Raw genomic sequence first — 22,766 nt, 5'->3', positions numbered from 1 at the left:
AGAAGATGGGCAAGGGCCACTTAAGCTGTTATACACTGTGAATGATAATATGGGTATTTTTAAAACTGTGATGACACACATCGTCATTATTTTTTCCTTTCATAAGGAATAGGATAACTTGGATACCTTTCCATTTGTTCCACACACTCCTAATAAGCACCTTGGTAGGAACAGGGGTACAAAGATGACTAGAGTGCGACCCAACTCGGTAGGAAGACCCGGACTTGAGGCGGAAACTGTATTAATTGATTAAACAATCTAGTGGAGTCATTAAATTTGCTTCTCATCAACAGCAGTGCTTTTATGCAGGAGGATAGACTCATGAAGTCATGCTGTTTACCCAGAGAATTTTTTATTTGTTTTTCTAACATAGGGAATAACAGGATTCTGAATATTTCAAACGATCTCTTACCTCCAAATGGATATATTTACATTAGATAAAACAAGTGTGAGGTAAACGTTTTAAAAGACCTATTAACTATTGCTATGTAGAAATAAATATATAGATGGGTGTATACTTAAGAACACATTTTGATTGTGTAGTTTTTTTAGAGGGCTTCGGTATAGTATTTTGTCCAGAATTTTCCACTTACTTTAACTTCTTTACTTCTCAAAAAAACAAGCTATCATAATCTGATCTGAGAAATGTATGGTCTTCAGTTAGCATATTAAACAAACAAAAGCTTAGACCAAAGGCAATAATGATGTCCAGAATCACATACCCATCATCGTAAAGGCCACACACAACAACTAGGACTCAGCTCTTTTTGCTCCTAGTCCAATATCCTTTCCAAGCTGCTTTTGTGCTTAAGTAGAAAGACACAGATATAAACCAAAACAAATTTATGGTAAATACATACATTCTGAGTGAGGATGGTACCCTCAGCTTGAAGATCTGCAATCCAATGACCTCTAAAGAGTGAAAGTCCTTTGCTTTTTTCACTGACCGAAATGTTTTCATGTAATTTGAATGTCAAAGAAGTGTAGCTTAAATTAGGCCACACACACACACACACACACACACACACACACACACACACTAGCAGGTGGGTTAAGTCACTCGGAATATGCAAGGGACACTCCTTTCAGGCCCCTCCCCAAATGCCAGATCAGGCCACATTGCAGCCTGGAGTTGGTTCCAGCTCAGAGAACAGAGTAGCAGCTGCTGGGAGTTGGCGGCTGCTCAAGTCTCAGCTGTATTCTTGGCCTCCTGCCTCCTTCGGGCACTTACTAGGGGCATGTGACCAAGGAAACAGCTGAGCCCCCACCTCAAAGAGGAAATGCAACCGCCACAACCCCCACCACCACCTGCTCTGGGGCCAAACAACCAACAAATTCCTGCTTGAGTTGCAGGGGTAAAGTGGACTGCTGAGTCACTGCGGGGCATGCCAGGACTGTTCTGCTCAGGACCGAGCCCGGCCGAGACCTGGCCTAACAGAGCTGGGATGACATCCCCCCGAGACCTGGCCTAACAGAGCTGGGATGACATCCCGAATGCTTTGGCGGTGACCCACCTGGGGACTGACTCAAACTTGCAAAAGACTCAGAAATGATTTGGATGATGAAGTCACAGGGAGGGTTCTAATAAGATCCCCAACATTGCTTTAGCTAGTCTTTGTAGAATTTCCTTAAGACATTCTTTTCCTAAACAAAGATTTTGACTGTAGTTTTATAGTAGGCTGAAGAACAAACAGCTAAGAGCACAGGAGGCGGGCAGATCACTTCCACATTCACCAACTTCTAGGAGGCCCCTCGACACAACATCATCACAAAAATGAAGTCAATATCCTGAACCTTTCTTGGCCTATGACTCGCAGTGTGGCCTTCCTGGGAGAGAGCCTCGGGCAACAGCATTTGAACATTCCAGGTTCAAATATAATGTTCACAGCCAAGCCTGGAAGCGAGGACAGTGGAAATGTGGGTAGATGGCCGGGCACTGTTCCACAGGTCCCCGGGGGCAGAAATGCCCATTTCCAGAACTAGAGCCCTGACAGCTCCTACCGCGCTCACGTCAGCACTACTAAGAGACGTTCCTGACTTCAGACGTTGTGAAATCTCACCCTACTCTGAGGACACACACGTCCGGATCTGTCTGAGATCCACATGGGAGGCCATGTTTTATGCTATTAAAACTTCCCCTGAAAGGAGAAGGGCAGAATGTTGATACTCCGTGATGTGTACAGGGGGGTTTGTGACTCAACTATCTCTATGTTGTGCAGGTTTTTGAAATTTCCATGATAAAAAGATTAATGCATAACCCTTTCTCTGGGATTAAATAATCTTCAGATACAAATACCATGCACCAAAACTGGACTTTAGTCCAGAATGGTAACCACATGAGTCTGTAGGTGATTGGTTATTATTTCCAGGGAGAATGTGAGAAGTGTGACAACCCCTTCTAGACCACAGTTTTGAAAAGCTGACCATTGCCTAGTTAAGGCTCCTCTGCCTTGAAGTGATGCGTGACAATTTTTATTCAACTGAAGCGGGCATCAAGATACATATGCTCTAGGCCGTTACAGTGTTAATTATTTTACCATTCTGGTCACTTTGGTGGTAGACACAGATCCCTCTTCAAGGAAGGACTGTTGTCTCTCGAAGGATGATCTCAGCTATAGAGAGCTGGGTCCCCAGTGTGCACCCTTTCCTAGCGCAGTCCACATCCAATAACCGATGGAGGTAGGAGCATAAGGTTTGGCCATCCCAACATTAGCGAGACACTCTAAAGATGATTCTAGGAGCTCCACAGAGCTGGCCAAGGCTGTTTGCATCATTTAGCCTGACCTGCAGCTGGCCTTCTCCCTCTATCCACTCCTTTTCCTTCCTCTGCCCTCCATGGTGTTGGTGCCAAGAACGTTCCTTAGTAAACATCCTGTGTACTAAACCCCATCTTAGAATCCATTTCCTGGAACTCTACCTGGGACATCTCAGGACCTTCCTTTGGAAGGTTGAAATCTCATTGTGTTAGTAGTAAAACCCAGGATAAGAGTCGCTGCTTGGCTTAAAACCCTCGTTAGCTCTTCTAAATCACATTCTGTAATCCCTGACACCTCGTTACCAATTCAAATCTTGTAATATTTACAAAGGTATTAAAACTTGTATGTTCAGTACACACTTGCATGCCATTCTACCTTTCTAAGTTAGTAGATCTTATGAGACCACATACTAAATCTGGTCAATTAAAAAAAAATCTAAGACTCTTCTCCAAGTTGTGAATTCTCACCTATACATGAAATATGATCCTATTTTTACCTCCAAATTAAGTTACAAAGCCCTCTAACCTCAGATTGAATGTATGTCTACTTATAAGACCTCTGAAAGTTAGGTCCCCAAATATAACTTCGAAATCATCAGCAGCTAACACCACGCCTGATACAGAATAGACATTCAGGATATTAGGATAACATATTACTTAATGCCTATAAAATGTTAAGCAGTTTATACAAATTATCTCGTTTACTCTTTCATAATCACTAATAGGTAACGGTTACCCTTTCCATTATACAGATAGGATAACTGAGACTAAGCGGGGCCAAGAAACCTGACCAAGATGATACAAGTTAAAAGGCACCAACTATACCTCACTTTCATCCCAGGAAATATGCTCTTTTGGGGGAATAGGCAGGACATAATAAAGTTCATTGGAAGTGAATACTGTTTTTTGAATTTTAGAGCTGGCCATAAGGAATTCCTAAGTCCTCTGATTTCTCTGTGCTACTCCCTGCAGAGCACATGCATTAGTACTTCAAAGAGTCTAATAAAGGAGCAGCCTAAACGATTCTATGGTAGCTAACACTTATATTGTGCTCTTATATGCTGGGCAGTATTCCATAAGCTTTACCAGTAAGGACTCACAGAGCCACTTTTTCTCTTTCTGTTTTATGTTCCATCGTTCACCACTTCTCGCTGTGGTTGGGCCTGGGGAAGGTGATGTTTCAACAGCATGAATCCTTATCCTCATGAACACAGCTCAATTACTGATTTTCCTACTATGACAATGAATCAATAAGAGAATATTAAATTGTATTCAGTGTCTGATGTTTTACAAAGCTGAGATTTGTATTTAAATTGGTCAAAGTAAAAAAAAAAGTTTGGTCCCTTGGAGGATCTGGTTTTAATTGTCCAGAGAACCTGTGCGTGTGTGATCATGTGTAATCAGGCCTTGTTAATGCCAGTGGAGTCAATAAACAATTATTTACTCGGCTCCTACTAGGTGCAAGGCATTCTGCTAGGGATCGTGAGAGGCACAAAGATAGATACGGTCTAGCATCCGCCTTCAAGCAATCTACAATCTGCTAAAAATGAGGAGTTACTCAATGTAGCTTTCCAAGAACTTATCTTCTCTGTTTTTCAGTACGTATGCTAAACACTGAATTCCAAATGAATCCTTATAGAGTAGTTCACCAGTTTGCAAAGGAAAAAGTTTGGTTAGGTAATTCATGAGCCAAAGAAAACTGCATCTCATCCAATAAGATGCAAAGAGTGGTATCCTTCAAATAAGAAAAAAAAAATTACTCGAAGTCCTCAGTCAAAAGTTAATATTTCTGTTTGAGTCTGACAATTACCCATCAAGAAGTGAACTTTAAGAATGAAAGTCTTCATTATCTTAACCTGTAGTTACATGCCCTGAAGAGTTGGGAGCAACCTTCCTCTCGCCCTCCCCGAGAACCCAAGTATGGCTCTCTCTGTCCAGACATTACTCCAGGGATGAGACAGCAAGGATCAGAAAGCAAGGCACATGCTATGGCCAGTGGCAAGGATGGTCTGAAGAGGCAAGAGGGCGAGGTTACAGTGGGGATGTGCATTTTGGGTGCCCGTGCAGGGGAAGGCCTCGGAGGCAGAGTTCAGTCTGTTCTGGTCCGGAAGAATTGGACCAGAGTCAGAAGCTAATTCTAAGAGCAAACCGTCCTCTGGGGGCTGGGCCCACCATTCACTTACAGATGGCACCTCGTTCATTGTTCAGCGTGTACACAGGTCCCCTGTGTTCCCCTAGAGGAATCGAAAAGAACTATTTAATTGTAAACAGTTAAAAGAATCTTTAGTAACTTAAAAGGGGTGCTTTATGATTATTTATTAAACCACCTCTTGCACTGAATCCCATCAAAAGAAAAAAAAATATCAAGGTTCATAACCTGAGAATCCCTCAGAATGATTGCCAGAAGACTTGTCAGGGCTAGAACACTGATCTGGCCCTTGGCAATGTGTCTCATGCTCTCCCTATGCCAGCAGATGGTGCAATGCACACCTGTGACACTTGTCACAAAACAGTTCTCTGATGTTTTTATTACAAGAACTTACATGAATCTTTACGCATGCAGGCGTCATCCTGGACTCATGTGTTTCTTGACTAAATGTCTCCTGAATAGTGTAGTGCTTTTGGTATAAAGCAGGAAGTCCTGACATCAAATAGGACCACACCCCGGCTGCCTCCATTCTCCAAAGGATTCTTCCTTTGGAGAAACTCATTTTATAATATGTGAGGGATCACTGTTTTAAACCTATGTATTAACCAACGAGATGAGATTCAGAAGTCACATCTTACCTAACAAATGCCTGGGTATCTGTCCACTCCCTGTGGTCTATTTCTCTATCAGGATACACATCTCTTTCAGTTCAGACTTATCAGAGTCCTGAAGTTATCCGAGAATCAAGCTGTAAGTTCCCCAATGGCAGGGATTATGCCTTGCTTATCTCTGGGTCTCTAGCAACCACCAGGAACATAACAGAAAGTTAAAAAAAGTTTCTAAAAAGGTAAATGTCTTCCATGAACGTCTTCTAATCATCTTAATCAGAAAAAGTATACCAATTTTTCAATTATTTAAATATTAACTGTTCGTATTATGTTAATACGTCATATTTTAAAACTTGTTTTTAAGGCTTGTATCTTAAAAAAAAAATACGGACCTTGTGTGTTGTGACTCTATAAATAATACACCTCAGATCAGCAAACATTTTCCGGGAGTACATGGACCACCTTATTCAAGAAGTCCCTCTTCTGGGAAAACTGGATATAGTTTAATAACGATTCACACTCATGATTTCCAAAATAATTGATCTGACTCACCAATAAGTGCTGATTAAGGGGCTAAATGTCATTATTATCTTGAAAGGGTACTAATTGGCATTTATCCAGTGGAAAGACTGATGTATTTTGGTCATTGTATTAAGATCACACATAGCTAAAGATAAAAAATACACAGGGATGCCAGGTGTGCTCCCTTCTACAAGTCCTGGGAGAGAAGATAGAATCATAAGTAAAATTTACATGGGCATCAATATGTTTCAAACTTTAAGTTATGACCTGTTAGTAAATTCAAGAAGTCAAATCGTTGGTTGTAACTTGAATTTTTAAAATGAAATCAATAGAACATGGATTGAAGCAGAATGGATGGAGTGGAATTAAATAAAATAGGGCACGTAAAAATCAGAGTATGTTACCCTTGGTCAGGCTATGCCTCATTCTGTAAAATTTTATTTCATGTATGTGTGTGCAAGCGTTTGCGGAGTGTGTCTGTGCACAAGTACGTATGTACGTGTCTCAGAGTTCATATAAAAAGGTATTTTAAAAAATAGATGTGTCACAGAAGTTGCTGGAATAGATCGCGTACGTTTTTCATGGCTGAGGAGTAATTTGAAAGCTATACGTAACTCATGTCTCGATTACCAGTCAGAGAGAGAAAAATAAGGGCTGTGACAGGGTTCCTGCTGTGAAATCCAAACATTATTTATGAGATTCAAAGACCTTATCATTTAAATATGAGGATTGATGCCTCTGATGAAGATAGCATCTTAGTTAAAACAAACAAATGATTATCTTGGACAACAGTGTAAACAAGACTCTAATTCATGAAGCTGCTAATTGCTCTTCCCAGCTGCAGGAGAGTGGCCTGTATTCCGTCTCAGCTCTCGCCATGCATATGGTGTGCAAAGTCGGTACACTTGCTCTTGAAATTCAGCCCAATGCAGCCCGGCCATATACACCAGAGCCTGGGAGCCAGAGAGGGGTCAGTTCAGAAAGAACCCGTCTAAAAGGCAGCTACATAAAGGTATCGACTGCAGCATTTTATATACGTATATTTACCTCTAAGACGTGCTGCAAATTAAACTCGTGTTTATACTGCTTTATTTCCTCACAAAACTTACTGACATGTCACTAAGAGAAGAAACTCGGGAGCATCCTTTGTAGCTAAAGGAAACTTATACTTCAAATTAGTTGTTTTTTTTTTTTTTTTAAGTAAATCACAAAATTGGTATTCAGGTAATGATAATCACAAATTCTCATAGTTGTCATATTTAATTACACTTAAACACAGATACATTAATCCACACTATAAAAATAATAGCTCTCATGTTTTCGTGTATCATATTATGTGCCGAATACCACAAGGAACACTTTGCATATAGTGTTTTTAATCCTCACTACCACTAATCTCATTCACACATGTTAAGGGAGGGAGGGAGGAAGGAAGGAAAGGAGGGAGGGAGAGAGGGAGGGAGGGAGGGAGGGAGAGAGAGTGAGAGAGAGAGAGAAAGGAAAGAAAGCTGAGGTTCAGAATGGATAGGTCCCCTGTGAAAGGTCAAATGGCACTGATATTACTCAAATGTTAATCTCAAAAACGCATGCTCTGTCCACTGCTTTCCATAAAGTCGTTCAATCTACGCATTCAGTATGTGCTCACTGAGAAATGGGTACAATCATGGGTACTTATTCAAGAAAGATGCCAAACCACCTAATAACTGCATCTTTTATTGTAAGAGAGTATCATTTCTCCTATCTCTAGCCAGAAACATGCAATTATTTTTCATCGGCAAAGGTGCCTTGGATGTCCCACAAAAATACACACGTATACATGCAAAACACTCAGAACTTGATTCTGTGGTAATCTTAAAACTGAGAAGTAACTGAGCCTCAGATCCTATTATTATAAAAGTGCATATATGACATCTGGTCCATGCTAGAATGTTACCTCATCTGTGGGAAGGACTGTTTCTAAGGTTCGTGAGCTGTCACCTTGATTCAGGCTTGGATTCAGGCTTGGAGATTTATTTGAGGAATGTAGCTGACCTTACAGTGTGATAAAAACTCAATCCATAACTGTCTTTTGGCACTGAGCTGACTATCTCTGGGGAAAAAAAAAGAAAGAAAGAGAGAGAGATTGAGAGAGAGAGAGAGAGAGAGAGGAAAGAAAGAAAGAAAGAAAGAAAGAAAGAAAGAAAGAAAGAAAGAAAGAAAGAAAGAAAGAAAGAAAGAAAGAAAGAATTTCTGTGGGAACATCACCAGTCTAATTGGTTAGTACTGAACCTAAGAAACGCCTCTCTATAGCTAAGATTCAGATTGGATTCTTGTTCTCCCCGTCTGTTCTACAAGCTGACTCAGAGAAAGAGTTAGGAACCGTGAACTTCTCTACATTCCTCAGTCAGGTCCTTCTCTGCTCATCCAAAGTGGTTGAAAAAGCAGACTCTCTAAGGTGAGCAGAAGGCTTCTTAAAAAAGCTTCTATTCTGACCAGGCAGCACTCAGTCCTGACCTACAGGAGACCAAGTGCTGTAAGGTCTGAGCATCCATAAGACATAAAACGCCATGTTGTGGCTCTTGACGACATGTGTGCAGCTCCAAGAGCACCCCACTGTGTCAGGTATCACCAAGCTTGCAGCTACCACTTCCCGCTGCTCACACCTGCAACTCTACCCACACCGGGAGAGTCAGTGGCATTCTCTGTGACTAGTTTGAAATACTAGAATCTGTGCATACTGTCCAGTTGGTGTAACAAAGTTAGCTCCACACAAGGGTTTGTGAGCTGTCCCAGGGTTAAGGGGTGGTGGTGGTGGTGGTGGGGTCATGTGTAAACTGAAACGTACCATAAACAAAAATATCAGTCCGTTATAAAAGAAAAAAATATAGGCGAAAACAAAATGCACAGTGGGATATAATTGTTCACTGCTTGGACTTCGAAGTTAGATGTCCAAGGCTCGAAGCCTGATTTCGCCACCGACTCTGAGCATCTCTGTGCCTCAGGTTCCTTATCTGAAATAGAAATAATAAGATCCCTGACCTCACAGATGTTTGTGAAGATTGTGCAAGTTCATATATATAAAGCACTTAGCAGAGTACTCTGCACATAGCACGATATCTATATATTTATATGTATACATAAAAATGCATCCCTTCAACAGATATCTATTGATATTACTTGTTTAGAGCTCTAGGATTAAACTGCCAACATATCTGGAGACCCAGACCTTCTGGACACTTCTAGAGACATTAGTTTTTAAAAATTATAGCTACTTCAAGATGGAATTAGCTTCCTTCCAAGGCCCTGGGAGAACCATCATGAGACTGTTCACGCTGGGAGTGGATGGCGATTGCTGAGGGCTAATGCATATGTGGGAGGTATGTGGATGGCAGCTTCGGAGTTGTCAATAAATGGGAAGAACAAACCTTCCCTTGAAATTCATTTTGAAAGCAACAAAGCTTACAGAGGAGGATTCTAAGAAAAAGGACAAATGAGGAAATACGAGAGGGGAAATCTAGGAGCCACAGGTAAGGACTATGCCAGGAAGACTTTTCTGTTTTCTAAATTTTTGCTAGGATCCCTGACCTTAGGGGCATTTATGAAGAAACTTTCTCATGGAGGTGATTATTTTTTTCCCCTCTTGCTTGAGATAAAGCATTCTTATTTATCTAAATAAATGATATTTTTACCTTATGTAATTGTGCAAATCCAGTTCCTTGGTATAACTAAAAGATAGTATTATTCTGATTTAAAACATTTTAATTATCGTATTTATATGATAGTTCTATGATCATAAGATTACCATCTAGTAAATTGGCTTGTTGAGGATGGGGAGCTGTACAGTTCTATGAATTAACACAGGTATAAATGTGTCTAACCACCACAATACTCAGGCTACAAAACAGTTCTATCACCACCAAAAGCTAACTCATGTCATCCCTTTACAACAACACCTCCCCTCTGACACATCTCCTGGCAATCACTAATCTGTCCTCCTATGTTGCTTTAATTTTATCATTTTGAGATGTTATATAAATGGGATGATACAGTCTGGGATGTTCTGAGATTATCTTCCTTCACTCAGTGTAATGTCCTCGAGACCCGCCTAAGCTGTTGCATATATTAATAGTTGGATCCTTTTCATTGTTGAGTAATATTCCATTGTACAGATGCACAATTATTTATCCAATCACCTTTTGAAGGACATTTAGTTTCTTTCCTGTGTAGGGCAATTATAAATAAAACTTATAAACCATTGTTTACACTTTTTTGTATTTATTTTTAGCATTTACCTGTATGCTCATCAATTTCTAACTATACATCTTTCTTGACCCTTAGAATGACGAATCTTGTGGATTACGAATTATTCTATCTCCATGGATTTCAGAATCCTACACTGGAAACTCTTAGAACACAACCTCAGGAAAAACTTGCAGCCTCCTGTAATTATCCAGAACAGAGGCTCCTAACTCTTTCTGTCTAGTGAAATTTGCAGTTCTCACCTCTTCTCTTAAGATGCTATGTTTTAAAAATAATTTTTATTTAAAGTAAATTAAAATTTATCCTGCAGTTTGTTTTGAAAACTTACAGTAGTCTTTTAAAATTTCAGATTATGAAACATCAATCATGCAAATTCTACATTCTGACACGGAGTTTCATATTGTAGACTCATGGTTCTCAAATTGTGGTCCTGCCCCAGCAGCGTCAGCATCACCTAGAAACTTGTTAGAAATGCAAATACTTGTACCTCACCCCAGATTCACTGAGTCAGAAACTGTGGTGGCTCAGTCCAGCAATCTGTATTAGAATAAACCCTCCAGGTGATTTTTGATGCATGTGCAGATTTGAGAACCACTGATTTAGGGGTGGCCCTCTTGTGTAGCACAGAAGATAGAATGCTATAGTGTGAAACTTCCCTTTGAGATGAGTCACTCACTGATTCACTCACTCACTGATTCACTCACTCACTCACACTTACTTCCTTCTATAATAGGATTCGCTTAAGGAATAGGATGGCTCATTTGTGTTAAATGACGAGCCCTAGATCACCCACTGACATTTGTAAGACAGATAGGATAACTCATTTCGATCACTGGAGCAAAGCTATGGAATAAAAACCTGAAATGTACAGAAATCTCTAACTCCTCACTGGAAACAATAAATTCCCCACCCTATCCTCTATGTCAATCTTGCCATTTATTAGTGCTGATGGATACAGAACAGGTGTAAATGCAAGTTTCCTTTCTTCACTGACTCTGTTCTGGAACCCTGTCCCGAATGGGATATCGTCAATTAGCAGTGAAATAAATGAATTTAGAAACAACATGAAATAGAAAAACAGCTAGCGTAGTCACCCTGTCGCTGATCTCACAATAGCAGGGATTATCCTTTTTATAATATCGCCAGGTCGTGAAATTACGGGTATAGTATACATATATTATACATATAATATATGTGTGTATGTGTATATGCATTTATAAATACATATATGAATACATACACATATATTTATCAAAGAATAGGCATAATATATTCTCGAAAATAAAATTATAGGTAATCCTGTTTATCCAAGAAAACCCATCTAATTCATATGATGAATTAGACAAGTTAAAAAAAGTTAGAGCAATATGTTCTCTGTATATAATATAAAATAGGTTGATATCAAATAAATCCTTATATTTACCTATCGACAGTATTCATTAGATTTTCTATTTCTACAGGTTAGCTAAATGGGGAAACAAGATTATTTTGGTTGTTTGTTTTCCTCAGGTCACAAAATAGGATTTAAACATTTAATTTGCATAGTCCCTAAATTTCCCTGTCCAAATATGACAAATAATTGATAAACAGGCCTATTATCCTACTTTTATGCTTAACTTTTATTTCAGGTCAGGGCTGAAATTTCTGTTAACCTCACCACATCCTTTCTCTGAGAAACTGACTTTCTGAGGGTAGAAGAAGAAAAAGGCCACTTTGATCCTGTACATCTGCCAAAAGCAACCGTCACCCTTTGTGCCAAACACATGGAAAGCACAGGCCAAGAAGGGGTGCACGTGGGCTCCAGGTGTCTGGGGTTTCCTTGGTAGAAAACAAATCGAGGACAAACAATCTCTGAAGAAAGCTCACACTGGCTCACTGAAATTCAAGCTTCCCAGAAGAAAATTTCAGAGTAAACAGTAAAAACCGATAATTTCATCCTCAATATCAGTAAACTGCATAAACATGTGTTGGCAGGTGGGCCAAAAATAGATTTATCTACCTGGCATTAGCTTTTCTCTGTGGGGCAGAAGGCAGAGTACATATAAATAGTGTAGCACTTCCCCTCTCCAGCCCCCCTTGACAGAGGACTAGCTTAGAATACATATTTCGAGAGCAAGGCAATATGCGTTAACTATAAACGACAACAAGAGTACCATGAAATATCACTTAGAAAGCCTAAACCTCATGAACATTAGAAAAAAAATGGAAAGGTAATTTTTCTTTAAATTCTACCCATTGCTTAATAAGTATCTTCAAAATCTTTTTTTTTTCATTTATTTACTCAAAATTTCTTTATATTAGCATTTTCCCTTAGTCAGTTATCCTTGGGTATCTATTTGGGTGAACCATTGGGTCCCTGAAGTTAATAGCATTGCTTCTAAGTGATGAAGTTGGGCACTAAATAAAGGTAAGGGTTTAGATGCATTATAGTTTTTTTTTTTAATTCTTTTCCTTAACTCTGTGATATGTATTGTTAACACCTTATAAAAGCCAATGTCCTAAAAAAGAATCCTACCATTCCTCCAAATCTCTTATCCCCTTTTCTCCCCTCAGCAATCCAAGAACAGATAAAATACTTGTGACTCAAACTATAACTTTATAGCATTTCAAAACTAGTACTGATACCTACGTAATTCCACTACACGTTTTTATAGGTTTCAGTGTTTTAATGGATAAATTATCCCTGTAGGAGAAAGCAGGAAGGATATAATAGTTTTATTACGTAGAGAGTATTTGACACACGAATAACTGGTAAAGGAAGTATTGTTGCCACATACTGTAATAAAGAAATTGAAGCTCACGACAGTCGAGGAGCTTGACCAGGCCAGTGAGAGGCAGAGAGAAGGCAGAGAAGGAATTCAAACTGAAGAATTGAAGTCACCTTGACCTCAAGTCCATTGTCTTTCTAGGACACTAGAAGAAAGTCTGTCTCAACAATAGGTGACATCAGGAGCTGAGAATCCATCCTTGCCCCAAATGGCAGTCATAAGTATAGATATGAGATGCATGCAGATAGATTTCCAACCACTCTGTACCAGTTTCAAAAGTTAATTTCCACGTCCTTTTTGTCAAGGCCCTACCACACATCTACCCTTCCACTACCCTGATTCTTAAGACCTGATCCTGATTCTAGATTAGATCTAATTCTGTGTTTCACGTGGCTTTTACGTATTACAGCATAAATCATATTACAGAGAAAAAAAAATAAAAGAATAAAATATACATCTTCCTTTTTCCTTAGGCAAGCATCCCTAAGTATGCTGTAACAGAAATTTTGCCACAGCTGAGCCCACAGCCAGAAGCAGATCTTTGGGGACCTCAGATGAGCACACAAGTCTCTTTCACTTGAGAATCAGTTAATAAGTATCAGTTAATATTTACATTGCAAAACAATAAAACAATTTTTTCCCCCCAAAAGAACCCTACAAGTAGCTTTCAGTCAAAAACAAATCAAAGGTAAATTCAGAATCGGTGGAGGAATACTGATTTTTCCTTATCACTGCCCCTGTGGCTTCAGCAAATAATACAGCCAGGGTTACAGAAATTCTAGATCTTTAAACTGATAAGAAGTTTTTGCCCGGGGAAACAAAGTAATTCAGAGGGCAGAAAGAGCAAGCCAAGTGAAGGAATTCCTGCAGAGCAGAACAAATGGCACTAATGACCTAATCAATACAGAAATAAGTACAGATTTCCTCCACAAATGGACGCTCCTGTAGCTTTCCTAAATAGTTCAGAAAAACATTGCAGTCCTTTTACTTAGATCTTTCTAACCGTTTATTGGTGTGCTTTACCTAGAATACCAACAAAAATTGGTTTTCTATCAATTCCAAACAGTAGGTAAACTCACCAAGACTTGGAGTTAAATACATCTGTCCTTTCAAGTTGGCAGGTCTGGGCCTGTGTCACTGCCATAAATTCCTTGACTACAGTGAGCACTATATGATCCCTGCATAAACCAGAGGATCTAATCTATAAACAATGACAAAAGTGATATCACCTCATCCTTTCTTAAAACATCTAAAGCAATCTATTTCCACAGCCAGGTCAAAACGATGAGGTAATGTTTTCTGCTGATGTTAGAAAAATTGATTTTAGAGCTTTCTTCTCTTGCTGAATCTGTTGGGTGAATCTCTGATTGTATAAATGGCCTTCTGTTGGACACAGCTATTGCTTTTACCTGCAAAGCGTATGAATCACAAGTCTACTGCAACTCTATTTGAAATCATTTCCAGTTATTAAAGTCCCAAATTGCTCCTGGACGGGTGCTAAGGCTAAACTTTCTACACTTTACCCAGACAAACGTGGAAGGAGGCCTAGTTAACTTTGTAAAGAAGCATCAGAGCCACAATCTTACCTCAGCATTAGTACACAATGAAATACTTTGTGGAATTCTGTGTATACATGGGATAATAATTACTCATGCCCAAATCTCTTTTTCAAGGTCCTACTGCCCATCCAAACTTATAAAAGGTCAAACCTACTATCTGTGCAGATGTGCATCTTCTAGAAAGTCATATGAACTTTAGGTAACCACATAGGGCCTATTCTCATTGAACCCTTGACTTGAAAGTGCGTGTCATGTATAGTATAGCTATGCTAAAAATGAACTCCAATTATGCATGAACAAAATACCACTTTATGAAAACATTCTCAAGATTGGGAAAGATTTTAAGGGGGATGATTTATTTATGTGAGGCCTATGGTATGGAGCAAAGATTTTGATAAAGGTAAAACAAAGGATAAGCAAACAAATAATATGAACATCAGGAAAAACATAAATTAATAATACTGAGCACTGGACTAAGTACTTCATCTTAAATTCTCATATCCAGCCCATTTTAGAAATGAGAAAGCTGAAGTTTAAAAAGCTTAAGAAATTTACTAAGTTGCAGGATGGACTCTGAACCCTGATCTGGGACCCCACATCCTCTTTATTTAACCAACTATTCTGGTGAGATTCCCTTCTAATCATTTCACTCTTATTTTGTAGCTTTAGTGCTTATTTTCAAGGCTAAAAACAAAAAAATACAACCAAAATTTTTAGACAATGCAATATAAAATTGGTCCATGGATATTACACACACAAAAATAATACCATTGAATCATAGAAACTAAACTAGAAGAACTTTCAGCAATGATATGGTATAATCCTGTTGGATTATGGGCAACTTCTAAAAGTAGTTTCAGGCCAAAATATTTGAACATGAACCAGGTCTAAGGCAAAGTTTTCAGATATCTCTCTGCTTCCAAATACCTAAATATTTATCTCTGTCAATGGAAAGAACTGCATCCTTTAAAACAAAACAAAACAGAAACAAAAACAAAACATCCTTCAGGTAGCCTACAGATCAAATCTTTTACTCTCCTGGTTTCCCTAGAAAACCATATGTAATTCCATCTCTTTCTAATCACAAACTCTATTTTTTAATTTATTAAGGACTTTTATAATATCCTTAAATCACTGTAGTTTCCTTTCTCAAACACACAACTGTGGAATCTCACAACAAACTCGAAGAATAATTTGCCTTTAGAAAAACCTACTTTTCAGTTCTAAACATTTTGGTATGATCTGATATGAACTCGAACATGCAAAAAAAAAAAATATATATATATGAGAGGCTCATCCCAATTCAATATACATTTGTCTTAATCAGGTGATCTCCTTTGTCTGGTTAGCTTCCCAACTGATAGTTTGAGTTTGTGGTCTACCTATCGACAGAACTTTTCCCCAACAACTTACCAGTGGTGCTCATTCTTCCATGTTTGTTTTCTGGAAACAATATGGTTTCTACCCTTGTTGCATACTCATTATTGATTTTCCCAATCAACTCGTCTGGTAAAGAAATAGTTTTCTAATTTGTCAAAGTTAATTCATATTGCTTTATCGCCCAAGATGCTGTCCATCTATCATTGTGATTGAGAACTTCCTCATATTCTCAATCATTCAACTCATTGTTCAAACTGTTAAAATGAATCCATTCCAACCCCTTTCTAGTCAATGACTCGGTTCTTTAGCTATTGTTAAAATGCATTTCTCTCTCTCTAGAAAATTCCACTCAGCAAATTTCCCAGGTGTTTAGCATGAGATCTGACAAGTAGGAAACCTCAATAAATATTTGAAAACCGAAAATGAGCAAATGAATGAATGATCATGACATCTTATGCAAAGACAAACCTTGCTGACTACCACATAGGAACTCAGCTCTCCTCAATACAAATGCGTGGAAATTCATCTACTTTGACACAGTGTGGTCCAGAATATATTTTTCTGACTTCCTGATGAGAATATCAGCTGTGTCAGAATCTACTACTTTCTACATATTCCTAAAGCCTAACACAGTCTCAGGGAAGAAAAAGAATGTGCTCCTTTGTTCTCTAAATTAAGGTGCCAGGTTTTGGGTTTCTTTGGGAAGTGGCTGGGTGAACAGAATTTCATTCAATCAACCACACTTATTTAGCACATTTTAAAATGTAAGAGGTAAATTAAGAAAGCAAACCCACTCCACTCTAACTCAGCTGGATCCCTTCCTTTTGGACTAGATTATTTTTATAGACAGGGGTAAAATATTAATTGGGTTTTCAATGGTCCTGAATGGATTAAATGGTTTGCCATTTAACCCTCATTGATTCTATAGAGCAGGAAAAGAAGGGAGACTCTCCTATAGCTAGAGCTATTCTGCTTAAGACAGGAAGAGGGGTCTGGAATTCCCCACTTGGTCAGTATCTCCCCACTCCCCACCCCACCTTCTAATCCAGCACTGCCTCATACTTGCCCTGTCCTTCAGAGGAGTGAATTCTTTCCCCCCATCCTGGATCACCTTCAGCACCGTTAATCTCTCCAAAGGCACATGTCCAATAAACATGAGTAGTCTCTAGCTCCGTGTACCAAGGATTTGGAAATTATTTGTGAACTGGTCTTTGCCTCATCCTCTCTCCATGTAAATGGAAAGTATTCAGTTTAAGCAGACTATTTTAGGAGCCTTGTTATTCCTTTGGAAGCCCTAGTCATTGCCTGAGATCTGAAGAAACTTCTTTGTAAGAGCCAAAGTAATCTCCAGTTCAGTTGCAATTTACATATAAGGGCATCTCTTTTTTCCCTTTTTCAGAAAGGTGAATGTCAAATCCACATAAGCTAAAACCTTAAGAAAGAAATACAGTTAAAACTTTACTTAGAGCTGATTTAGGAACTTGAGAAACTGATTAAATACCTGTCACATGCGAGCAAGAGCTGCTAAGGACGATAAAGAAAAACATATTGGGAAATATGCTTTTGGGCTCAATTACTTTTTTTGCTTAACGTGAGTTAAATGACTCATATTTAAGCACGTGTTTTATGCTAGCTATATATGTATATATAAAAAATAATCTGTCTACCCTTTCCTTGTTTTTTGTTTGTTTTTCAGCCAGTATTAGAATACCAAAAGTTATAAATTTATTCTCAGGTACCTTCTGAGAAGTTTCATCGGATAACTTTCTGATGGTGTTATCTCTCAGAAAAATGGCTGGTATTCAATTATAATTAAAAAATAAAGTGTGATTATCTGATGAACTTACTGCCTTGCATGACTCACTTTCTTGTGCATTTAACATTGCCTGCAGTGCTCCATTCAGGGGACCAACCGATTAAACCCCTTATGAGAGAAGGTTCCCCATCATCTGGCCATTTTCACATAGGTGCAGAAATGATTCATTTCAGTAAAACTAAGTGCAGATACTTGAGGAGCAGAGGCCAGATCAGCTGCCCAGCCCACACAGCTCACTCTGTTCAGAGACAGGAAAGGAGGGGCTTATTGGGGGTGCCAGGGAGTCCATCAGCTGGCCTAAAGCTCCGTTTGCTTTCAAGTCTCGGAGGAAGTTGAAAACTGTTTCTGTCTCTCGTCCACTCGAAATCTGCTGCTAACTGGCTCTCACCCAGTAGTGCAGGATTTAACATTAGTCCTCCATGAGTCCATTCCAACCCCTTTCTAGTCAATGACTTGGTTCTTTAGCCACTTCTTTGAGACGGCAGAAATCATACTTATACGTTCATTTTTTTTTTTTTTTTTTAGACAAATCTGAATTGGGCCATCCCTTCTCTTAGAGACTGACAGAAGATAATGGCTTTATTAAACATCATGATTCTTATATAATGCATTCTCCTGGATTACTTACTGCCTTGGCTTGGCCTTTGATAATTCATGGGCATGGAAAGAGTAAAGCTAGTTCTGATTTTAAACATTCAACATTTTATGGGGTGGAAATAGAAAAACTTACTAAATTACTAACACTTTTCTTTTTTTAATTCTTAAAGAGAGTTTTGTGTCATTTATGTAATCAGGTTAAATCTCTCTCTAAAGCTATTCTTTTTTTTTTTTTTTAATGAAAAGAAGATGGTTTCTTTGTAGTGAATAATATTTATGTGCCAGGTATTTTGTTTCTGCTTCAATCCTGCAAGATAGGCCTTATCCTACTTCATAAATGAGAAGATTGAAGCAACGAGGAATTAACGAAATTGCTAAAGTCACATAACAGGAATTTGTTTAGATCGGATTGATGGTACTTCACAATTTAACCTGCAGAAACTATGAAGCGCAGAGAGGTTCAGAGTGTTGGCCACAATCACACTATCGGCTGTTTATTCAGACCCAAAAGCCAAACACTGGGACTGGCAGTTCAGGTGGTACATTGCACATTTAGGGGGTGTAAGTTTTGGAGAAGTGAGATTTGGATGCACCACCATATTTGAGTCTTGTGTCCCCAGACCTTTCCTTTTAATCCAAATTTTGCACTTTTTTTTTTTTTTTTAAACTGCAGAATTCATTGGAAGGACCACGGATCTCTGCAGTAAAGCCTTCTTTCATTGCACACAGCAACTACTTTCTCCCTCCCGTGTGAGCTCTGAGCATACCTTCGGTATACCGCCCCTCTGTTAGTTTTAACCTGGCTTTCGCTCGGAAGTGCCACTGAGTTCAAAACATGTCTCCATCTACAGCTTCCCATACCATACCTGACAAATAATGCAGACATTGCAATTATTTGCATGATAAAATAATATCCCTCTTGAAAGGATACTTATATCCCTTTCCTAAAATACGTAGATATTTTTGATATATAAACTCTCGCACTTAACTACGGATGCTCTCTCCCTTCTTGATGCTGAAAAAAAAAACCCACTAAAAATGAAGTCATCCATAGTTCTAGATACAGACGGTAATCATAATAGTAATTAAAGATTAAAGCGTCCAGTTAGAGTGCTTAATTGTGCTTAAGCAGATAGCAACAGCGTGTACACACAAACATGACTGCACGCTATATTATTTAATTTTTCCAGAATTCTGTTAGTAATTATGTAAAAATTTCAGGGTTGGTGTGAGATTTTAATCATCACAAAGGAAATATGTGCTGTCGCCAAAGTTAAATCAGCATCGGAGCAGAAAAAATAAATAATCGTTAATAGCAGCTAGTTGTTTGCAGTGGGATTTTTGAATTCATCTTTAGTGCTATGCCAGATGTTTGATAATTTCCTAAAATTCTTACAATACCAGCTGATCTAATTAAATTTTAAATAGATAAAAATAAAACTATATATGTTTAAAGTATTAGCTTATTCTCATAAGCCAGGTAAAATAAATAGGATCATAAATATGACTGCAAAGTCCTGACAATTAATTAATTTGGCAGAATCCAATAACAATTTTAACATAACTATGTGCTACATTGGTTTAAGGAGTCATCATTTAACTATAAACCTTAATCTCCTTTCTCAAAAAAAAATAATAAAGTGCCATAATTCCAATCAAAAGTTTTTAACACTCATTTTTTAAGTGTTTTAAAGAAGAAATGAGTATTCAAAGCTTGCAAATGCTGCCGAAAAATCTTGATTCTGTCGCATGCTCATATGGAATCTACTTATTACTGGTCCAACAGCTTAATGATTAAATTAAGTCAGATGCCAGCAATGCTGGGATTTCTACTGAAATTACACACATAGTAATCAACAAAATGCTAAGAAAAACATTGATGCAAAGTATAGATATTTTCTTTATCAATAAATATTGGAATTTCATGTGAAAATTTTACCTTCTGTTTTAGAAACATTTTTATCTTACTTTTTTTTTTAAATAAAAGCTGCAAAAACAATTCGATAGCTTTTATTTTTTTAGTGAGTTTATGAGCAAATAAAAATTTAACAATTATGTTTAGACTCTGAATTTCAGTGTTTCGTGCCCTTCGGTGACTCATGGCTTGATTCTTCTAGATCTGTACAGTGATGAGATCATCTGAAAGCAACTCAAGTTGCTAAACAATTTGATAATAGCTGGGCCTTCTGATTTACATGTCAAGGGATAGTATATTCGGACTTGTAGGACCATCAAAAGTTTAGAAATTGATGTACCGTTTTGTTTTCTGAAGATATTAAAACATTTTACCTCAGTTATTGTTGTTGGTTCTCAGTTTCGACTAGATCAAAATGTCAACATGCATTATTCTTTTTTCCTTTAAGGTATGATTCTATGGACTAGAACATTCTAAAGTGAGTATTGTATCCTGGTAATTAGAAGAAAATATACTAAATATTTGAGGACCATTCCTCTGGTTTCCGTTTCTCTAGAGATGGTGCTTGTTCTTACCTCAAGAATTTAGTGTATAATAAAGTAGAAACCCACGATAATAAAGATATAAGAGAATCTGTGTCCATCATTAAGAATCCCAGCACTCAATCTGGTTGAGAAGTCCCTGAGTTTTTCTTTTGGATGTTCCTATCACAAAGACTTATTTCTTAACTCGTGTGGATATTAAGGGTTGATTACTGGTTTATTTAGGTAGATAAGCTTTGTGAATATATCTTGATAAAAAGAAAAAAACCTGTAGAAAAAAGACTGTACATTATGTTATGCAATTCTGCGTAAAAACATTAACCACAAGATGCCAAATAAAACTCTACAAAATTTACCAAAATATTTGAAAGAAAAAGTGATATAATTGTTTTCCTGTTAAAAATCTTGAATCTTTTTTTCAAATGAAACCATATTTTATTTTTATTTATCTTTAAACCAAAGTTATTATTTAGAGAAGTGATTTTATTGACTAAATCTTAATATTTTGTGTTATCCACAATAAATTTCTAATGTAAAAACTGCTGTATTATTTTCGAAGTAGTATGAGATGTGAGAATGTGGTAAAAGGTCTGGCTTTAAAAGGAATAATTATCAGAGGACCCTCTTTCCTCTTTACTTGAAGAAAAGTCTTTTATGGTGCTAGATAAAAGGAACAATTGTAGAGTAAATTACTTGTAAAATGTATGAATTTATGACTGAGGAATAATTATGAATATGTCCCTCAAATGAGACCGTTTTGGACTAAATCTATGGCATTTTAATAAGTCACAATTGTGATTTTATGTTAATAGATATCACTTGACTATAGAACTTATTTAAAAAAAGTCTTCTGTAACCTATAGTATTGACATGTATATTAAGCAGGGGTTAAAAAAACAGCCAGAGGAAATTTCCTTGGGAAAAATATGTAGAGAAATTTTAAATATTGATTTAGCATGGCTTTAGTCAGTGACTGGCAATACTAAGATCTATGCTGGCAGTTAGAAAAGAAGATCATAACATAGATGCCAAGGATTCAATTTGAAAATAGAGCGTCAATTTGGTACATTCTAAAGAGTCCTTTTTTTTTTAATATCCCCTCGATTGTTCCAAATAATTATTTTAATTCACTTTTTGTGACTTTCTCAAGGCACAGATATGTCCCAGTAATTTTAGGGAAAGGTACATTCGAAATGTTATTTGGGCATTTTATGCCTTAAGAAAATGTCACCAGACTACAGAGGATTTTGAGACTACAGATAACAATGTCACCAAACATTAAAAACTGCTGAATGAACTTTATACTGTCTCAAGCACTTTGTTCTTTATCAAGCATCTTATGTTAATGTATACAATTTAATACATTATATCTCAGCTTATATCTAACCCTCACAGAAATAAAATGGTTGTGATGTAAATTCAAGTAAGAAATACTTTGAACTTGAACATCCAGGGCCAACTTTAATCTAAAATGAGCGAAATTAATTTAAATTATAAGACTCCAAGTCACTGAAAAATATCAGTTTAGCAGAACTTGGCAAGAATACACCTTAAAGAAAAGTAACACTCAGAAGCAAAGGTAGCTGGAGAAAAACAAATTTAGTCACACGTACATCTTGCCAATATTCGTTTTTTACCTCCAATAGTCCTTCAGCATTTACTTATATGACTGCGGGAAATCATTTATCATATTTAACTTTATGTTAGAATGAAAAATTAAAAAGCAAAGTCAGCAGAAATAGAGAGCCGTCGAAACCATAGGTTTCCTAAAAAAATAAAGATCCTTTGTCTAAAGAGTGGAAGTATATTATTTTATAAGTTCATCGTCACTGACTTGAAATATGTTCGGAACTTTCCAGGTGACATAATGCATTTTTAAGGAAGCCAATTCTTTCCCTGGTTAGAGATTCACAAAT

At 37.6% G+C, this 22,766-nt stretch overlaps 1 protein-coding gene across 34 annotated transcripts in view; it reads right to left on the bottom strand.

The window, feature by feature from the left end:
* The window catches only part of ARPP21 (cAMP regulated phosphoprotein 21), a 293,441-nt gene that overhangs the window by 125,184 nt on the left and 145,491 nt on the right, over nt 1-22,766 (bottom strand). The window contains exon 1 of one of the 34 annotated variants that reach the window (XM_016123976.2): nt 861-15,858. The exons of the other annotated variants lie outside the window; for them this stretch is intronic. The gene's annotated coding sequence lies outside the window, so the exon portion shown is untranslated. Of the gene's footprint in view, nt 1-860; nt 15,859-22,766 lie in introns of those variants that run through there. 34 annotated transcript variants of the gene reach the window in all.

Source organism: Rousettus aegyptiacus, unplaced genomic scaffold (assembly GCF_014176215.1).
Source record: "Rousettus aegyptiacus isolate mRouAeg1 unplaced genomic scaffold, mRouAeg1.p scaffold_m13_p_4, whole genome shotgun sequence".
NCBI classification, from domain to species: domain Eukaryota; kingdom Metazoa; phylum Chordata; class Mammalia; order Chiroptera; family Pteropodidae; genus Rousettus; species Rousettus aegyptiacus.
Note: the sequence above shows the minus strand (reverse complement) of the source record. Positions and strands in the feature narration are given on the sequence as shown.